Source organism: Coturnix japonica, chromosome 5 (genome assembly GCF_054131305.1).
Source record: "Coturnix japonica strain WE chromosome 5, WE-NBRP24, whole genome shotgun sequence".
NCBI lineage: Eukaryota > Metazoa > Chordata > Aves > Galliformes > Phasianidae > Coturnix > Coturnix japonica.
In genome coordinates this window covers 30,131,765-30,146,035 of record NC_140667.1, presented here as the reverse complement: position 1 = coordinate 30,146,035, position 14,271 = coordinate 30,131,765, and the positions used below count along the sequence as shown (strand labels likewise).

Sequence of the window (14,271 nt, the reverse complement as noted above, 5' to 3'; positions counted from 1 at the left end):
AACGTTTTCGGGGGTGCCAGCATCTCATTTCCATTCGGCTCTCATACAGCCCCTGTTGTATCTGCTGGAGTTGCGAGTGCAGTGGCTGTGGCAGGGAACAAAGAGGCCATTCAGCTTGGAGCAGCTTCCCTTCCGCACTGTGCTCCGGCCACAGTGAGCTTGGCTGGAGCGCGCTCCCCAGCAAACACAAGATTTGCCAGCTGAGCTGAATGAGCCTGCTGGGTGAAGACTTCCTTCTCAGCACTGGCATGAGCAATGAGGATTAGCTGGGCCTTGTCTTCTCCCCTCCACTCATTGCGTGCGGAAATGTGGGACAGACTCCACAGGGTCACTGAGCATGATAGTGTCTGACGGCACACCCCAGTGATGATCTCAGGTGGTATGCTCCAGTGCTACAGAAGCTCTAAGAAGACTTTGTGTGTGCTCTGCCCCCTCTAAAACATTGCAGGGTGACTTCTGGACTTTTGTGTAGCTGTAGTCCAGTTCCTTGGAAGATCCCACCTACTGCAGCTGTCTAAACTGAGAATAGAATTGAGGTATTTTCCCCATATCTATTTTGTAGGTTATATACATAAAAAAATCTTAATCTATTTTTTTAAAGAAAATTAATGTACATTTGATTATTTAAATAATAAAAATGCAATGAAGTTCTAATGTAAGTGTTTATTGAGAAGAAGGAACACCTTATTCATAGTATTGGTTTATGTTAAGACTTCAAGGAGATGAAAAACATCTGTTTTTTAATGAACAAAGCCAGGTCACAGCTTTCCTTTTCAAGCCTGAAATTACATGGTACCAATTCTAGATTTGCAAGTCAAGCTTTGCTTTGCAGATAAACAAGCGATACAACTGAGAGAGGCTAAGCCACTCTGATTGTAAATATTGTTCCAACGTAGAGTCACCATTATAAACTATGGCAGAACAACATCAACTGGGGAGAAAAATGGGTTAAGCTAGGATTAGTCAACCAAGTTTTTTCCTAATGAAATATCATTGAAGCAATTGAAGTTCAGGTGATGGATGAGTAAGGCCCAGAATGTCTCTGATTTAACTGTGTGTCATTAACAGAGATGACAGGAATCTTCTTGCAGATGAACCAGTTTATCTTCATTGACTTCAAGGGCATACTCTTTACTTAAATTGTTCAGTGCAATCAGAATCACAGTCCATTTCTAAGCTGGAGGATAATGCAAACAAATTTCTGATTTGTGTGAATGTTGTTTCCTATATGCTTTCCTGAAGTAAAACTGTTTTATTTCACAGAATTGTAGGGGTTGGAAGGGATCTCCAGAGATCGAGTCCAACCCCCCTGCCAGAGCAGGTTCCCTATACCAGGTCACACAGGTAGGCATGCAGGCAGGTCTTGAATATCTCCAGAGAAGGAGATTCCACAACCCCCTGGCCAGCCTGTTCCAGTGCTCCATCACCTTCACCGTAAATAAGTTCTTGTGCACATTTGTATGTAACTTCCTATGCTCCAGTTTCTGGCCATTTCCCCTTGTCCTGTCTCCACATACTGATGAAAAGGGTCTGGCCTCGCCACTTTGCCCCCCACACCTTAGATATTTATAGTCCTGGATCAGTCGTCTTTTCTCAAGGCTAACCAGACCCAGTTCTCTTAGCCTTTCTTCATAGGGGAAATGCTCCAGGCCCTTCACCGTCTTTGTGGCCCTCCGTTGAACTCTTTCCAAGAAATCCCTGTCTTTTTTTGTACTGGGAGCCCAGAACTGGGCACAGTACTCCAGATGAGACCTTACCAGGGCAGAGTAAATAAAGAAATCAAGAAAGCTACCAGGTTGGTCAAGCATGACTTCCCCTTGGTGAACCCATGCTGACTACTCCTGATAACCTCCTTTTCTTCCAGTTGTCTGGAGATGGTATCCAGCACAAGCTATTTCATCACCTTTCCAGGGACAGAGGTGAGGCTGAATGGCCTGTAATTACCTGGATCTTCCTTCTTGCATTTTGAAGACCAGTGTGACACTGGCTATCCTCCAGTCTTCAGGCATCTCCCCTACTCATCTCCACAAAGTGTGGACATCAGTAAGGCACAAGTCACAAAGACATGGTGGTTCAGATATACACCCAGAAGTTAAGTGGTTTCTGGAGTTTATCCAACCTCACCCAGACCTCTCATGTCTGGAAACTTGGTGGCAGTCTCCTTCAAATAGACTGTCTTGTGATTCTGTGGTACTTCCTTGTTTCATCTGGGCCAGCTGTAATGCAGAACAGCCCTTCTCACAGTATTTTGGCATTTCCGGATATAGTTCTGTGACAGAAGTGTTGAGATATGAGAAATAACTTTGTAGTAACTTACGAAACATTTTAAATACTAGATTTGCTTTTTGTTGGGTTGAATTCCAGATTAATTTTATTATAGGTGTAGGTAGACTGATACAGCTATTTCCTTCCCAAACAATAATTTTTCTAGTTAGTTTACTGGCCAAATATTATCTATCCAGTAGCATTTTCCGAAGAACAAAGCAATTTAAACCAAATATTAAAACCTACCTGACTGGACTGTTGACAATTTTCTGCATATGTATGTTTTTTGTTTAGTTCTAAGAACAAGTGTTCTACAACTTAGATTTTAGTGGCATAGCTAGATTTATTGAGAGTACTGTTACTGTCTGAATTATTTATACTACAGCAAACAGTAAATAGAATCCTGCTGCACCTTTCCCAGTAACATTCTGAAATGTTAGTAAGTCCTAAATGAATCCTGAGTGAATAAGGATTTTTATATCAGCATTCCCGTTCAAGATTGGCAAATAATATTTAGTAGGGATATTACTAAAAACTTCTGACTTTTGATTTGGTTTTGTTGTACTACTTTTTCAGTTTCCCATAAAAGAAGAGTTGTGGTCAATAACAGAAATGATTGATCATTTGCATGAAGTTATTTGAGTAATCAACTTTAATACTCTTCAGAAACAGCCGAGGATAGACAGCAAATGAGCAGCCAAAGAAAATGAAACATTGATGTTTTATTTATCCTTCATTATTTGATTTGCTACTCTGCTTTTCTACATTTAGACATTAATACAAACATGTGTATTTGACTTTTTTTCTTAAATACAGCTTCTGCAGGCTTCACTTGAAAGACACATTTAACTTTCCGGTTAAATAGCTGTCTCTCACACAGATGTTCAGACATTATTCTCATATAACACTTTCTGCTAAAGAAAGCCCTGATCATGTGGCAGGCGTGTATTTGCTGGATACAAAGATCCAGTCAGTGAATTGTAATGGAATTTGGTAGAGGCAGGATTATTGGACTGTGTGAGAGCTGCAACTTTTGGTGACAGCAAAGCTCTCTGGTTTTTTGGATTTTGTTTGCTTCTTTCCTCATTCTTCTGAATGCAGCTGAATTCTTGTTTGGTGTTTGTCAGGCAGAGGTATGGGAAGGAACAGACTTTGGTTAAGAAAAAAGAAAAACACGTAGATACTGATAGCATTTAGGAAGCCAAATCATGCAGGCAATATGATGCTGCTGTAGAAGAGATTCCTTATCTGGCTTGAGGAGGTACAAAGAGCAAGGAATTAGTTTTCCCGGTTTCAACAAGATATAGAGCATAAACTAATAAAACTATGTCTATTCTATCATTTTTTCTGATGTTTTAAATTATTTATAACTATATTTAAAGCTAGTTGTTAATAGTTGATTTACAATAATTGGAACACGAACTCTTTTCTTGTTTATATAAACTAATTAAAGCAGTGATAATGAAAATACGAGTTTTTAATATATTATCTATTAATTACCTGGGAGAAAAATGTCCTTAGATCTCCTACTACAGAAAGTTCTTCAAATCAGTGACTGGCCATCTGACAGACATACACCAAAAAGAAACCAAACAAAGAGCAATGAGAAAAAGCAGCTTAGGATCTTTGTCAGTCTGATGAAAACGCCAGAAGTAGCCAAAAAGCAACTCATTTTTGAGTACTGTTACCAAATTTTGTCTCAGAAAGCCTCCTTAGGAACATATAATATAAAAAAGATGGACTAAGCTTTTGGAGTCCTATTGGATCCATCCTGTGCAGCTCACATGGATTTTCAGATACCTTCAGATACCTTTGAGAGATCTGAGGATTTTCTGTCTAAATGTTTTGGCTTCTCTTTCCCTCCTTATGGAAAATGTAGTGTTGCAATACCTATTTTTTAATTTTTCCATAGGAAAAATCTTTTATATAGATTCCCTCTGTTTTCTCATCAGGAAAAGCAAAAAAAGAAATAGATACTTTCCAGTTGGCTGAATATGAAACAAAATATTCTGGTTCACTAAACTAATCTGAAATGTTTCAAGTCGGTATGTACTGAAATGTGTATCCCTCTGCAGCTGTTTTGATATATGTCTCATAGCCATGCTCTCTCTTGTGGAGCTGGGACTCTTTTCAAATGAAATGGGTGGTGCTTCATCAAAGACATGTGGTCTGGATGTTAAATACACCACTTCAGTTTGGCCATATGAAAGTGCTTCAGTTATGAAAATGCTGAAATTAAGTATTTCCTTATTTCTGCACTGGATTTTTTTCTTAATATTTTGTTCAACACAATAAGAATTTTATATTTTTGTTTCACTTTGAGATAAGAGAATGGAGTAAAATATTACAGTCTCAAACAGACTGATGTTCTGATTTTGATTTAGCTGGACCACTACTGAAAGCTCTAGTCTGTGTGCTTTGGTCCTGAGTTTTCTTAAGAATCCTCTGGGTTTCCTTAAGCTTCCCATAATTAGAAGTAGTAAGTAGCTCATATGGTTCTTGCACTGTGGCCAGAACTTGCTACCACTGAAATGAGTGGGGGTTTTATTTCCGTCTTCAACAAGAAAGGATTACCTGAATTGAGTATTCATGGATACAAAAGAAAAGCCACTGTGCATGTTTTTATCTCCCAGGAAACCACATCCTGTCATTTTGCTTCCAGATATTATAAATAAGCACTGTGTACATTTTAAAAAATAAATAAATAAATAAAAAATTTAAAAAAAAAATTAAAAACCTTTTTAAAGTAGAAGTACTTTTACTTGTAATTAAATTTGTTGGCCAATCTAACTTAATATAGAGAGTAGATCAGTAAAAATCTGACTTGTCCTATGGCGATATACCTGGGCTTCAGAGAAGGCAGCAAAACAGAACCTGCAAGGTTGTCTTTATGCACAGATTACTTTTTTTATCATGTATGACATGTAGAATGTCCATCTGTCACAAGAAATACCTTAATGAACTGTTGTTGTATTGATTTTGCTTTTTGTTCAGAACAGTTTCTTTGTAAGAAACAGTTTAAAGTGTCCGCTTAAGCAGTTTTTAATATCTTTATCAAAACACTTGCAATTGTTTTTCTGCCTGAGCCAGCAGCATTTGCCTTAAATAAATCATGTGAGATCCCTTGGGTTTTGTTTCAAGTATTTTAGAACAAACATGACCAGAAGTTCATCAGGATGCTTACGTGAAGTCCTTAAGCCTGAGCTTCCCAGTGTTGAAATGATACTGGATAGTAAAATAAATTTTAAAATAAATAAAGGGAAAATGTTTGTGCATTGAGAAAAATATTCACATTCAACTATTTTATCCATTCAAGGTGATCCTCTAGTATTACAATGAAATCATCTCCTAGTTTTACAGAGACATTTTTTTTAGCTGTTCTTTGACTTATTACTATAAAATGTACAGAACTTTGATTTCATGGAGTCACACAGCTCTGAAATTTACTGGTGCTTTTTGCTTGCATAAAGGAATAACGCTACCTAACTCAGCAGCACATCTTGTTTGGCAGTGACTAAGAAGAAAGTAGATAAGAAATTTTGGCTGTTAAGTTTTTCAGTGTGTAGCTGTTCCTAGTGAAAACTTCTCTCTAATTTACTTGACATGTAAGAAAATATCTTTGCCTACATGCTTAATGAATTGTCCATAGCATTTCAAAAGTTCTTATTTTAGGTTTAAGTGGCTTTTGGCAATAAACTGTATTGCTCATAAACAAAATATCATTTGCCCTACTGAAAAGTACAGTGGTTCATTCCAAGTTGTGAAGGTCATATTCATTAGTTTAATACAAAAATCATCAAACAAAAAGATGTTATGCTGAAAAAAGAAAAATAACACAGAAGAATCATCATAAGATTCATTTGAAAATGCTTCTTAGTATGTAAAAAAGAGAGAAATAATGTGGGGGTTTTTTTTGTTTTTTTTTTTTTCACCGATTATTACTAAGTATAACCCAGTGTGTCATGTATTATATGAAAGTACTAGGTATTGTGTTTTGTTCAAAATACAGTTGTTGGTATCCACATTGTATCACACTTTTAACTACACACTTCAGCTACTGTAATCTATTTTTAGATTAGATTTATTTTTAGATTAGATTTAACGGTAATGATGCTTCTGGTGCCACAAAGACTTTAAAACAAATGGGATCCTTGCTTTTTTGCTTGCCACCAGCTCCAGTGTATCTAGGATTTTATCTTGTGAACCTTCAAATAAGGATAAACTTAAAGTATATTCTTAGCTGCTGTCTTTCGGATGATAATACATTTAAAATCTGCATATTCTTAACTGATTGTTTTGTAGCTGTCTGTGGTATCATCACAAGAGAAGGCAATGCATTGGTAGAAATCCATTAATAGTTCTTTTTATTTATTCACTTACCTGTTATTTTAGGTAATTATGGATCATGTGTGGTATGACAGTGGAATTCTGTGAATAATTGAGGCATTTTGTGGAAAAGTGTTTTCTTTAATGGCTTTTACCTGTTTAACACCTTTCTTTCCATTCTCAACCCCTGAATTTATATCTACGTATGTCCAGTATTTGTTCTGCAAATACATCAGGGTGAGAAATTTAAAACTTTCTGTAGATATGTTTAATTCTATTTTTCCAAATGTGGAAGTATTTTTGTACACATGGAGGTATTTAAATGAGATATATATATTTTTTTACATTTCTTTGTTTTGTTTTATGGGTGTCTGAAAACAATCCATATTTTGTTCATACATATGTCTCTTCTGAGCTTCTTCTTCCTTACCATGGCATCTGTTTAGCAGATCCTCAGTTCTCAAAAGAAATATTTGTTGTTAGTTTTGAAAAAATAAAAATCACAGCTTTGAAAGAACACTATCAATTCTGCTGGTAGTGAGTATCTCAAGAACTGTAATGTATCCTTTGGAAGTATCAGAGCACATGATAGTAGGTCAGTAATAGATGTAGAGTAAAACTGACAGCATTATTGGGAGAAAACAGTAAGAGGATGCTGAGATACTCTGGAAGTAGAGAAACAAGATAAGGATTAGCCAATAGTACCATGACAGAGGGGCACTGAGAGCAGTAAAGAGCAGAAATTATTGTGGAGAGGGTTCAAAGAGGTGCTGGAGGTGTCCAGGACAGAAGCAAAGCAGAAAACTAGAGGCTATAGAAGATGTAAGCAGTGATATGATGTAAGAAATAAGTAGGAGACTGAAGTACCTACCAATGCATGCAGGGAATTAAGCTTCTTCCATTCGCTCTATAGACATTAAGACTGTTCTTGCGGCGTGATTAGCATTTATTAACCAAATCTGTAATATCTTCATTATTATTGTTGTATTCCTTTTCATTCTTAAAGTGGTAGTCTAATTTTTAGCACTATGTAGAATCAGGTTGTTTCAGAAGGAAAAAGTAGTCCTGACCACAATACCCTTGAGTGCTTTCTGGAATAAGCTAGAGCCCTGTGATATTCATATTGAATTATATTGAATATGCAGTACTGAGTCTTAGTCTTGGATTGTTCCAAGTGATAAGCACAGGAAGTGCTCAGTATGTTCCTTCAAAATGGAGGAACATAGATGGTAATAGCACAGTAAGATGGCAGTAATAACATGCTCATCTTTGTTAAAGGTCTAAAATTTCACTGCGCTTTTTTTTTTAATTATTATTATTATGGACACTATTTTAAATTCAAGACAAGATGATAAGAGTTAAAAACTAATTAATTTACTGTCTTGCAGCCATAGGGATGTAGAACTTCAAGTTGGAGGAAAACCTCATTAGTCACTTAGACTGAGCTGTTTCAGTCTCTTCTGTAATTACATTTGCTTCTAAATATTCTCACAAAATTATTTATTGCATTGATTATGTATTTTGTCTGGTTTTAAACACACTGAAACTTGGTCTCTGGTACTCTGGCAAGCCTACTGAAATATATCTGCATTCTCAGTAAGCCTCTAACTCCTCACTCAAGCCAAATTAAATAAAACTCATTAGTTCAAACTCCAGAAGACTGAAGGCTAAAGAGAAGACTCCTAAACCTAAATATGCAAATTTGGGGCTTCTATATGTATATATAAATGTACATGGTATGTTGAAGACCCTCATTTTTCTTTAGTATAGTTTGCCTCTTATGAAACATATCCAGCTTTAAATATTTGGACTGAGTCTTTTTAGAAAAGGTCTGCGGTTGTTTTCAGAACAGCATTAATTGTCATGAACTCTGTAAAGACTGTCTAAGCAACTGGTTTTAGTATTGAAAACCGCTCCGAGTGAGCTTCTTGTTATTGGACTGGAATTCTTTCATGTATTCCCCTGCTTTTATGTATCAAGAACAACTTATTTCCAAGCATTGTCAACTTCAATGAAAAGCACTTCATGTTTACCTTTATTTGCTCGTGTCAGGCAATTTTCAAGTTGTTCTGAGGCAAAACTTATCCAAGAAGTGGAACTTGAGATTCCATTCTGCAAATCATTATTACCATTTCACAGCAGCAAAACACCATCTTTTAATTCTCTTGTAGCACCGGAAAACTGCTTTTTTGGTGAACTGAGTTCCTCAGAGTAGTATTGCAGCGGACCAGTAACACCAGGAGCAGCAGTCTCAACTTTTTAGTATTTGATGAATACTTTTTAGGTAGTTTACATGTCTTTGAATGGACGCTGCCTTTTTCTTCATAGAACCTGAGAAACAAAAATGGAAAGCCACAGGGGTGTAACCTTATAAAAGGGGGGTGCCTATCCATGTTAAAAATAAGATCCATGTAATAACGTTCATTTTCTTATATCCTGTTTCTATAATTAAATCAGACCAAAACATCTCTTACTGAAATCAGCTTAACACCCACACACATACCCAAACAAAATCCTTGGATTTTCAGTTCTAAGGAACAAAAGATTCAAATCTTTGACACAGGATTGGTTTTAACTACACAAAGCTATGAGCATCCTGTATGTAATTTGGGTAATTGGCAATAATAAAAAAAGCTACCTACCAATTTTTGGGTAGTGGACCAATTTTACCATCTGTTCTACTGTGTTTTCCTACTTCAGCTTTTTTTGACAGACTAATCACTATTGGGCTTTATAAGTATGGAGTGTCAAATGAAACCTGGGCAATGTTGTTACCAGTGATTTTTCTCTTTTTACCTGTTTTCTGACTCTTGTGAGTGGGGAAGGGGGGGTGGGAAGGAAAAAAGAAAGACAATTCTGAATTTATTGAGCTATTGATGTCATACTTTTTTAGTTTTCATCATTTCCCATTTATATTTCCATAAGTATTTATATTGATGCCTTGCATTATTCTTGATATAAAAGTTATGTATTCCACCCACCACCTCTTCTTTATTTTCCATGTGCCTTAGTAAGGTTCTCAGGAGGATCTGCACCATGATCTTGGCAGGCACAGAAGTGAGACTGACTGGTCTGTAGTTTCCTGGATCTTTTTTTCCTTTATTGAAAATGCGGGTTTTTGTATTTTAGAACCTAGGATAGTATTTCTTTAGTAATACCCCTGTTGTAGGTTCAGTAGTATGAAAAGATGGTAGTACTCCAGCCTTTATCTTACTGTCTAAAACTGCATAACAATACCTGCAATAAGTGAGAGTTTACCTCGCCAGACAACTGGTACTTGCTACTGTACTGTCCTGGCAAATACTACGTAGATCTGTAAGTTTGTCTTAATTCTTCTTGCACTTTCATGGAGTCCAGCAAATGGAGCACCCTAAAGATTTTATTTTTTCTTATCAGCTACTCTGTCATTAATTTTAAGGGAATACCAGTATTCATTTACTTTGGTGTGAGAAAGAAATGTGATTGCCTGTGGAATAATATGAAATTAGAAAAAAACTGAAATTGCAAAAGCTACAGAAGATCCACACATTTAGAGTACATGGATCATTTTCAACTCATATTCACAAAGAATCCTGATAATAGTTACAGACACTGGTTTTATCATGTTATAACCAGATTCCATATTCAGGAATTTCATCCTTCTATCAAATTCTGTATTCCTGTATGCAGGATCGTGATGTCATTGTTCTTACATGTCTTTAAAACTTTTAAGTACAATATTACACTACATAATGATGTTAATATATTATGCTATTATGAAAATTTTAGGTACAGTAATAAAAAAAATCAAAATCTCACAACTATTCCTATGCGTGGAGACAGCTGTACCAAAGAGTTTTGTGACCCCGACTCCTCCACTGAAAATAAAACTGGCAGAGACAGCTATTTATCAATACTATTTGAGTCATTGCAACAGGCATCAGTTAGAGATCAATGCTTTGCCCTCCTCAGTATTATAGACACATAAAATAAAGACTGTCCTTGCCTGTTTTTTCCATCTGATGTTGATGATTTGAAGGGGATTTTTTTTTCCTGTTTGTTTCTGTTTAAAATTATAGATATCAATATCTTCTATGGTGGCAGAGATTCTGTATTTTGGTTCATGTAAACAGTTCCTTATCTTTGTGAATTCAGCAAAGTTCCATATATGAAAAAGTATTGAATTAAAAATTCAAGGCTTATGTGAGCATCATTGCTAAATTGAGGCACACAGTGCAGTCAAGGTGACATGAAAAAAAAAAATAGTTTAGTTGAGTTAGGAAGATCCTGAATGTTCTTTTCCTACCACTCTAACTTCTACTTCTCTCTTCTGACAGTGTGCATCTGTTGTTTCGGTGTTTTTTCTCCATCGTACTAGTTGCTGTGTTGGTAAAGCTCAAGGCAAGCTTCAGTCTTTGTCCTGCTTGTGAGAGCCAGATAACTACTTCAAGAACTGGACATCAAATCCTGTTTTTCTTCCAGGTAACTGTAAAGTTTATTTAATTGGCACTTGATTGCTTCTCTGTAATTATAAGCTTTCCTGAAGGAAGCTGGCATTTAAAATGTGTCTGATATCAATAGTAGAGACTGTTTTCCTATGGTGGCAGAAAAAAAAAAGGCAATACTGACTGATCTCATGGGTGAGCATTTAAGGTGAATAAATAAATGCTTATATTAAATTTTGATTTTGAAAAGAGAAGGACGTTTTAGTAGAATGAGAATAAGGTAAAGCCAGTAGTACTTTAAAGTAGTACTTTATGTGATATGTAAAATATCAGTCACCGAAATCTCAGCTCCTAAAAAAAAAAAAAAAAAAAAAAAAAAAAGAGTTTTCAGATACAAGGGTGTGAATCAATCAGAATCCAGTTTTCCCCTTGAAGATCCTTTCTGATAGCTAGAGGTTCCACAAAAAACAACAGCGGAACAGACTTCATGGGCGAAGACGCAAAATTGCTGTCAAAAGCTACTGTAAACAAATTTAAAATATGGAGCAAAAATATATGTGTTTTGCCATTCTGTGTGACTCAGTAATGTGTTACATTTAGTATTGTCAAGCATATGTGCTTAAGACAATGTGGTTATGGTTCAGCTGATGCTCTTTCTTTGATTCCACAATATACTTGAAATCTGCTCAGCTCTGTATCATTCACTGAGATAAAATATTATAGCAAAGGAATGGAATCTACATAATTTACTGTTAAAGACAGTAAGAACAATGTGATCAAACTTATTTCCTCTTTTCCAGTTCTTCTCCTTTGTTATGAACACTTAATGAAAGTAAAAAGTAGTTTGCAGGTAGTATAGTGCAGTGTGATTTTTTACTATATCTCTCTGGGCCACTAAGTATCATGAGAGTGATGCTATACAAATATTTCACCTCAGTTCACCCCTTCAGTGTGGAAAATGGAGGCACAGACTGATTTAATAGAAAAAGAAGCAAGGAGCAGGAACAAAAAATTAGGTATGTGTAAAAGAATGTGCACAATGTGGGAGAACAGTCTATTTTCCCTGAACTTTTTAATTTTCCCTGAGGTTCTCTGCATCATCCGTTTCTTAGGAAGTCACAGCTGTCTGAGTTTACAGAGATTGAAGCAGGACATTTGGGGATTTGTGAAAAGCTGACTTAAGTCAGACAAACCAATAGTATTAATAGGATGATGAGGGCAGCTTTTTGTACAGATTTTGGTTTACTTATAGATAATGCTAATTGGTGTTTTTTAGTCTCCTAAATAACTAATATATGATAAAGGCAGGAACAATAAAAGAGCATTAGTTATTATTTAATTCGGAAGTAGACATTTTTAATACCAGTGCAGAGTAGCTTCTGCCTTTCAGCTCAGAGGTGGCTGCAGTGCAGTGGCAAATATGTAAGTTCTGGTTATGAAGTATCCAGAAGAAATGCTGTTCAAAAACCCTGCTTTCAAAAGTATTTATTTAGGAAGCAGGAAAAAATAAAGGAAATAGTAAACAGCAAATAGTCAATAAATTAACTTTTTTTACGAAGCTAGAATAGTCTAGTTATTCCAAAAATGTTTCTCTAGTTTTTGTTAATTGGAGTAGTAGGTATATCACCAGTGAGCTCAAGTGCCATTACTTCATACCAATTATCAAGGATAAAAAGCATTTTTTTCTGAGTCAAGGTTTTTATAGAAGGGAGTTTACAACATAGTGTATTTATTGAGTTATCCCTAATATACTGTAAGGATTAAACGTGGCTTTGTAATCAAGCCTGATGACTTAGTAGAAATGCTAAAATGAATGTACAAGAGAAGAGTGCAATTTAAAATCAAATAGGAAAACTCTTAACCTGAACTTTATGATTCAGTGTTTTTCCTGCAAGTAATTTACTGTAATAGAAAAGAGAACACTGTGTCCTTATATGCCTGATGTAAATTTGGGTCTAAAACATGAAATGTCCCTCATAATGAAGTCTGGGTTTGGGTGTGTCAGATATGTGTGTGGCTTCATTTGAAATTAGCTCCATGGCTGAATATGACAGAAAAAGAATTTGCTGAAGTTTCTTCTCATGCCATAGCGGAGAATGTCACAAACGAGTGACTCACCAGCTGAGCTCTATTTTCAGTTTGTGCTGTGTTTGGTCATCATTCTCCTGTGTGGGAAGGATGGTGTGCCTGGTCTCCAAACCCCTATTTTATGTGCTATGTCTGAAATATGTCCAGATGCAAAGGTGAGGCAACTGTGAAAAGGTACTTCTTATCTGTCTACATATTTGAACCTATGTCAGAATGCCAGAAAATCTACAGTGCAGTTTTGTTGAGTGTATGCTCTCCTAAATGTATTCTTCAAAACAGAGATGCCAGGATTCTGCCCATTGAAGACCTTCATCTTTTCAACACCCATGACAGTTTGAATTCTGCCTTTTTTATTATTTATTTTAAAAAGATGGGATACTTATGTCACTTCAAGTAGAAGAATCCTCCTTCTAATATAAATAACTATATTCTCATATACGGAAAAGGCAGCTGGTAATATTTCTGATAAAAAGATTATTTTTCAGGGAAATAATTTTTTCACAACCCTTCAGAGTCATCATTGCAGTGTGGATTTTACAGACCACATTTGCTCCAGTATCTACTTTGACCATGATACAAAGGTAACTGAAATATGCGGAGTGAAACCCGAGACAGAATTTCTGTCTTTCACCTAACTTTATTTAGACAGTTGCATATCCTGACCAGAGCAATCATTGCGTCTGAGATGGATTTGAGTATGTGCATCCACATACTCTGATGCTTACATTTTATTATTTCAACATAAGATCAATCAGGTCTGATTCAAGTAGTGCTGTGAAGCCAGCAACTGCAAAGGTTCTCGGGTCAGATTGAGACCACAGATTCCCCACAGGCCACTACTCTCAGTGCAGTACTAGAGTGTGAAGAATAAGCTTTCTTATGTAGTCAGTACTTACTGGTGATAAAACAGAATTTCTCCTCAAATAATCTGTTGGAATTAGTGCAACAGAAGCAAATCTGCAGGCAATTTGCATGTGAACTAGGAAAGGATATTTCCATTTTATGGCAGCTTATGATCTGTTGCTCTCAGTCAGCTCACTCCTTTTTATTCCTTCTTGTTTCCTCCTCTTACTGTCATACAAGTTGGTTGAGTATTTTACCATTCTATATTCTACTATCTATCCAGGTACACTGCTTCTTTGAAGTCTAGAAGATGAACACTCTGAAT

General features: G+C 36.1%; 2 long non-coding RNA genes across 2 annotated transcripts in view; one reads left to right on the top strand and one right to left on the bottom strand.

Moving 5' to 3' along the window:
* Positions 1-643: 643 nt before the first annotated feature.
* Positions 644-7,353, bottom strand: LOC146760736 (uncharacterized). Its single transcript, XR_014947167.1, has 2 exons — positions 3,766-7,353; positions 644-2,269 (listed from the first exon to the last, which is right to left on the bottom strand). It is a non-coding gene; the product is annotated as an uncharacterized LOC146760736 (long non-coding RNA).
* A 2,095-nt stretch (positions 7,354-9,448) lies between these two features.
* LOC146760735 (uncharacterized) overlaps positions 9,449-14,271 on the top strand; it is a 39,832-nt gene continuing 35,009 nt past the window's right edge. The window contains exon 1 of the long non-coding RNA XR_014947166.1: positions 9,449-11,052. This is a non-coding gene — a long non-coding RNA (uncharacterized LOC146760735). The remainder of the gene's footprint in view (positions 11,053-14,271) is intronic.